Below are 6,208 nucleotides of genomic sequence, written 5' to 3'. Positions count from 1 at the left end.
ATGTTGCCTGTTGTACTTTTTCCTGCCAAAAGACCACCATTCCCAGTGACCATTTTATCAATCTGGTCGAGTCTAAATGACCTTTTCAGGATTTTGTTCTTTATTGCTGAACACATGGTAACATCCATTGCATGTTTTGATGAATCTGAGCAGTTTTGGGTTGTCCCGCACAAATGTGTGAATGTTTTTGCCCTCCAGTCGATCTCCATGAGTGAATAGTGCCATGATGTAATTGGAGGATTCCTCACCAAAAACTGTTTGGATAATTCTTACTGCTTCTGCCTCTTCATCTGTGAATCTGCCCAGCTGAATCACAACTAAGAAGACATGTGGACCAGGAGCAGAGAGAGGAATACAGCGTTAAATTCTGTCAATCACCTCATCTGCAGGTAAGCTGGTATCAAACAGACCTCAAACAGAGTCAATGACGGATACTTTTCTGCCATTTATTGTTGCATTATATTTTTCACATTGTCCTGTTCAAAATCTCTGATTTTAAAACCTTTTGGGCCAGGATTGTGTTGCCTGTTGCACGTTTTTCCAACCAAAAGAATCAGCTCTTCACTTGGATGTTGCACAGTGCATTGAAAAGAACTACAAGTAAATCTTTAAATTTACACATTAATACTTAATGTGTATATACTTACTTATTTTGTACCACTATTTTACAAAAAAAGAAAAAACTCAAATCATGAACTGAAACATGAGTTTAATGATTTTGTTGCCTAAACATCTAGAAATTTTAAATACAATATCAAACATTTCATCACATTTTTCTAATTTTTACAGTTCGTTTTTACAGTATGTTTTAAAAACAATAAAATTACATTATTAGAATGTAATAAAATTACATTAGGAAAATTATATCATCTATGTACATTTTATGCAATACAGTATTTTTAAATTTTTGAAACTGAATAATGCCTTTAAGTCGAAAGCTAAGCTATACTTACGTTTAAAACGAAAATTATATCATCTATGTACATTTTATGCAATACAGTATTTTTTAATTTTTGAAACTGAATAATGCCTTTAAGTCGAAAGCTAAGCTATACTTACGTTTAAAACATGGATAAAAATTGACTCTGTTCTTTTACTGTGACTTGCACAAGATACAAATTTTCAAATACATACCTGCACCATTATCGCAGCATTGAACAATTATGCCAAACACTACCAGGTTAATGAAGAAAGATGAAACCCAATGAATTTGAGGTCATTGCTGATTTTGAAGGAGAATTTTCAGCGTCCTTCAGTGCTTATAGTGTGAGTGAAATAAAACTGAAAAACTGTTGTTAATCCTAAAAATTATTACAAAACCAAGGATGAATTATGGATCAAGTCAATGGGCCAGTGTCCTGTGGACTCCGATTGCCAGAGACATCAAACCAGCCTCCTGCTAAGACCAGAAAGAGCTATTGCAGATCTATTCTTGATATAGACATATAAAATATGCTTGAATTTGTACAAGTGCCTGATGGCACAGTGTTTGAAATAAAGAAATAAAAAATGTTTTATTCTTATCTGCTCCTCAGCACTAATACTGTCTTTTAAATGCCTGATTACTTTGATGTTGTATAATGAGGCTTGTATGCATGTTGTATGCATGGCAAGTTGTTGTCTCGTTTGCAAAGTTTTACTTGTGTAAATGCAACGTATTATATTTGGACCTTGCATCTTACAATTACGACAAAAGGCTGGTGCCCCAGTACCTCACAAAACCAGTGGACAGCAGTCAGACAGGGTGGCAACTCCTTTCCACACTTGTGGAGAACAGACAAGCTAGTTGGCCTCCCCATTTTCAGGACCTCCTGCACAGACTTCAGGACACTCACCTTCAAAGGCTCTTTGATCTGTGTGTTCCAGAAAAAGGACCTTCTCAGTGCTCCAGGAGTTCAGCAATCCACAGTACTTCATGTTCAACACTTGTTTGAACAGAAGCTATGTTTTCCTTCCCACTGCAACTTGGCCCAGCACCCAGTGGAAGACGCTGCCACCATCGGACTCATCACTTCACCGGGCGGAGCATTTAATCACTTTACCAAACATCTTGAGACATTAGCATTAAATAGTAAGAGGAAAGAGTCATCTGACATTCTTACACTCAGACTAAGTGACGTGACCAAAACTCGCAATATTAATTTGGTGCAATCTGTGAGAACCACTACAACAATGGTACCTGTGAGCCAATTATTACATCAGCTGGTGGCCAAATTTTACATTTCTGGTGCCCCGTGAGGCCAAATTATTACACCATAATCCATCTTTGGACTCATAATCATACATTTCTGCCACTTCTATCCAGAATTCAAATCTGCAAATGGCCTCCAAATAGCAAAGGATGCCTATAATTTCAAAACATAAATCTTGTTTATCAAACTATTGCTACACTAAACCTAAGATTACATAATACACTCTCTGTGAATACTGCTTCCATTCAGTAGGTATTGTTAATTTCAAGTTCTCTTTTTACAATAGATACAAAAGTAGAAATTAAAACTCACTTTTGATGTGGAGCTCATGAGAGTCTGGATCCCTCTTATGTGAAAAGTTTGGTTTTCCTTTTCTCTCTTTTAGGTTTCCCAGCCCTCATTTCAAACACGGAAAACAACCACACACTTGGCAAGCCTGTTTTCATCCATGTTATGATGCAGATTATCATCAGTCTTTTAGAAATATAGGAGTAAATTAAAACCAGAAAATATGCTATAATTGCAGATCCAATGAATGGGGAAATTTTTGATTTCATAAACAAGGAAAAACAGTCTATCTCTCTATTTACTTGTTTCCTTCTCCAAAATTTAGGTTTTCTTCTTGCAATCTTATTTATTTTTTATTATGAGCATTCTCTCCATTCAGAAATATTAAAATATGCAATTATTTGTAAAATAATATTTTTAATATTTAACTTATACAGTAAATCAAAACAAGTACATAAGGTCACAAGGTATGTAGTGGTTAAAGGATCTCACTTTGTATACACAAAAAAATATATATATCTCAAAATATATCTCAAGAACAACTTATATAGAACACATAAATGAAAGCAGTCCTTCATTTATAGGAGTTTGCAATTCAGAGACACATTTCTCAGTCATTTTACTTACAACCTTCATATACCCATTCCTTCAAACGATTGAACTTTCAGATTTCCCATTCACCAGAATGTGCAGTGTAAACGTGCTTTGTTACTATTAATTATTAACTCTTTGTAAAGTAAATTTAAAAATATAATCTATAAATCATGAGATTTTTCATTACCCTCTTTATAGCCACATTGTCAGTTTTCACGTAGGTCACAGTAAGAATTTGCCTAATGCTTTAATCAAAGAACTGACCACTTGGATTAAGAATGGAAGGTCAATCTCAGCTTGGTATCTTGCCACCTGGTCATATTTCTCGTTTAACTTTTTTAATGCTTTTTCATAGGCTTCGTCCTCAAGTTGAGCCCTCAGAGCTTCTATCTCCCTCCGTCTCTGCTCTGCTGTCTCCTGCAGGATACGTTGTTTCTCTTTCTCAATTGCTCTTTCTACCCTTTCAAGCATCTCATTGGTGTAATGTTGCCCACCATTCCCAGTGACCATTTTATCAATCTGGTCAAGCAACTGAATGACCTGTTCAGGATTTTGTTCTTTATTGTTGAACACGTGGTATCGTCCATTGCATGTTTTGATGAAACTGAGCAGATTTGGGTTGTCCCGCACAAATGTGTGAATGTTTTTGCCCTCTAGTCGATCTCCATGTGTGAACAGTGCCATGGTGTACATGGAAGATTCCTCACCAAAAACAGCTTGAATGATTCTAACAGCTTCTGCCTCTTCATCTGTGAATCTGCCCAGCTGAATCACAACTAAGAAGACATGTGGACCAGGAGCAGAGAGAGGAATACAGCGTTTAATTCTGTTGACCACTTCCTCTTTAGTTAGGCTGGTGTCAAACAGACCTGGAGAGTCAATGACGGACACTTTTCTACCATTTATAATTGCATGATTTTTTTCACATTGTCCAGTCACAGAGGAGGAAGATATCTCCGATTTAAAAACGTTTTGTCCCAGGATTGTGTTGCCTGTTGCACTTTTTCCCACCCCTGTTTTTCCAACCAGAAGAATACGGAGCGGTTCGCCTGGATGATGCACTGATGCAGCTATTGCATAAACAAGAATATGACATTGAATACATATCTTAAATATCTGATAAAACATGAACAACCTTAAGTTATATAAATTTAACATGACACTTTCTATTACAAAGTCAAGCATGTTTTGGTAACACAAAAAAGGAAGTCATGCACACTTCACAATGTCAAAGGGTTACATTACAATAGATAGATAGATAGATAGATAGATTTACCTATGTCATCCAAGTCATGTTTTTGTTGCCTGAACATCTAGAAGTGTTTACATAAAATTATACGTTTTCATCACATTTGGTTAAATATGTTAAAAAAAAACGAAACTGAGCAGGTTTGGACTGTTACGCACAAATTTGTGAATGTTTCTGCCCTTTAATCGATCTCCATGAGTGAACAGTGCCATGGTGTATGTGGAGGATTCCTCACCAAAAACAGCTTGAATGATCCTAACAGCTTCTGCCTCTTCATCAGTGAATCTGCCCAGCTGAATCACAACTAAGAAGACATGTGGACCAGGAGCAGAGAGAGGAATACAGCGTTTAATTCTGTTGACCACTTCCTCTTTAGTTAGGCTGGTGTCAAACAGACCTGGAGAGTCAATGACGGACACTTTTCTACCATTTATAATTGCATGATTTTTTTCACATTGTCCAGTCACAGAGGAGGAAGATATCTCCGATTTAAAAACGTTTTGTCCCAGGATTGTGTTGCCTGTTGCACTTTTTCCCACCCCTGTTTTTCCAACCAAAAGAATCCGGAGTGGATCGTCTGGATGATGCACTGAACATTAACAAGAATGATATAATTTTTTCAAACTCTTGGTAATATAATTACATTTACAAACATCTATTTAAAAGAACAATGCAATATACCTATATTAAACCATTGTAACACTATTCATCCATCTTTGTGTTGTAGAATTTATATATAAAAATATAATAAATAAATAACTTACCTATATCATCCAAATCCTGTTTTTGTTGCTTGAAGATCTAGAAATTAATGATATAATGTTACAAATTTTATCACATTTGGACACTTATACTGTTAAAAAGATAATCAGCTTGTGACAAAATACACGCTTAAGCATACCTGAATCCCTACTGCAATAGCAGTGACAATTATACAATGTATCAGTAGTTCTGAGGAGAAAAATGCAACCCAAATCTTTGAGGTCGTTGTTGATGGTCCAGGAGAAATGCCCTGCGCAGCTATAAAGAAAGACATTTTTTATCTTTTGATTAATAACAGATGCAGTGAAGAGGAAACTGGAAATTATTGAGGAGACATACCACTGTGAAATCTCCTTTTATGAGGCAAAATTTTATCAAGCAAAGTTTTATCAAACAAAAACAAAACTTACAAATTTCCACTACCCCAGTAGGATATAGAGAAAAGTTATCACTTGAATATTTCAGTTCTTCTATTTAATAAATATTCCATATAGCCTTGGGCCCATGAACAAGGCCATTTCATGTCATGAGTTTTAAGCTACACCTTACAGTTTTTATGATTTAATTTCTAATGTATCTTGTATTACACCAACTCTGTTTGCAACTGTTACTGCTTCAAATTAAGCTTTATCTGTCAATAAACGATTGCTGTCTCTTTAAAATCACTCAAAAGACTGTAGTTTGTTTTTCATTAAATAGCTACTTTAATCAGATCTCTTCTTTTCAATGTAGATAGTTAATATAAACCATTCTCTCTAATGGATGCAAAAAAAAAAAAGTTACACCTCACCTCTATATGAAGAGCACATCATGCGAATGTAAACTGGGTTTCGTTTTTGTTTCCTATCAAAAGTTTCGTTTACTCCTTATAAAACTTGCTGATCGCGCTTTACCGGAAGGGTTGTCTGTAGTGTTGGGTCGTTCTTGAACGATTCGTTCATTTTGAACGAATCTTTAATGTGACTCGGGAAGAACGAGTCGGCTCGGGTAGTGATTCGTTCAGTCGCGCATGCGCAACATCATATAGGTTCTGTACTGGAATTTTTAATTATATTTTGCTAAAATTAACGAAATGTACGAAATGACTCGAAAAAAGATTCGTTCATTTTGCTGAACGAGACTC

The 6,208-nt window shown here is 35.7% G+C and overlaps 1 pseudogene; it reads right to left on the bottom strand.

Annotated features, from left to right (window-relative positions):
- LOC107674178 (GTPase IMAP family member 4-like) overlaps nucleotides 1–5,966 on the bottom strand; it is a 7,336-nt pseudogene extending 1,370 nt beyond the window's left edge.
- Between the last annotated feature and the right edge of the window lie 242 nt (nucleotides 5,967–6,208).

Source organism: Sinocyclocheilus anshuiensis, unplaced genomic scaffold, assembly GCF_001515605.1.
Source record: "Sinocyclocheilus anshuiensis isolate Anshui unplaced genomic scaffold, SAMN03320099.WGS_v1.1 scaffold728, whole genome shotgun sequence".
In the NCBI taxonomy this organism is placed as follows: Eukaryota; Metazoa; Chordata; class Actinopteri; order Cypriniformes; family Cyprinidae; genus Sinocyclocheilus; species Sinocyclocheilus anshuiensis.
The sequence above is the reverse complement of the archived record's forward strand: the minus strand, read 5'-3'. Positions and strand labels throughout refer to the sequence as shown.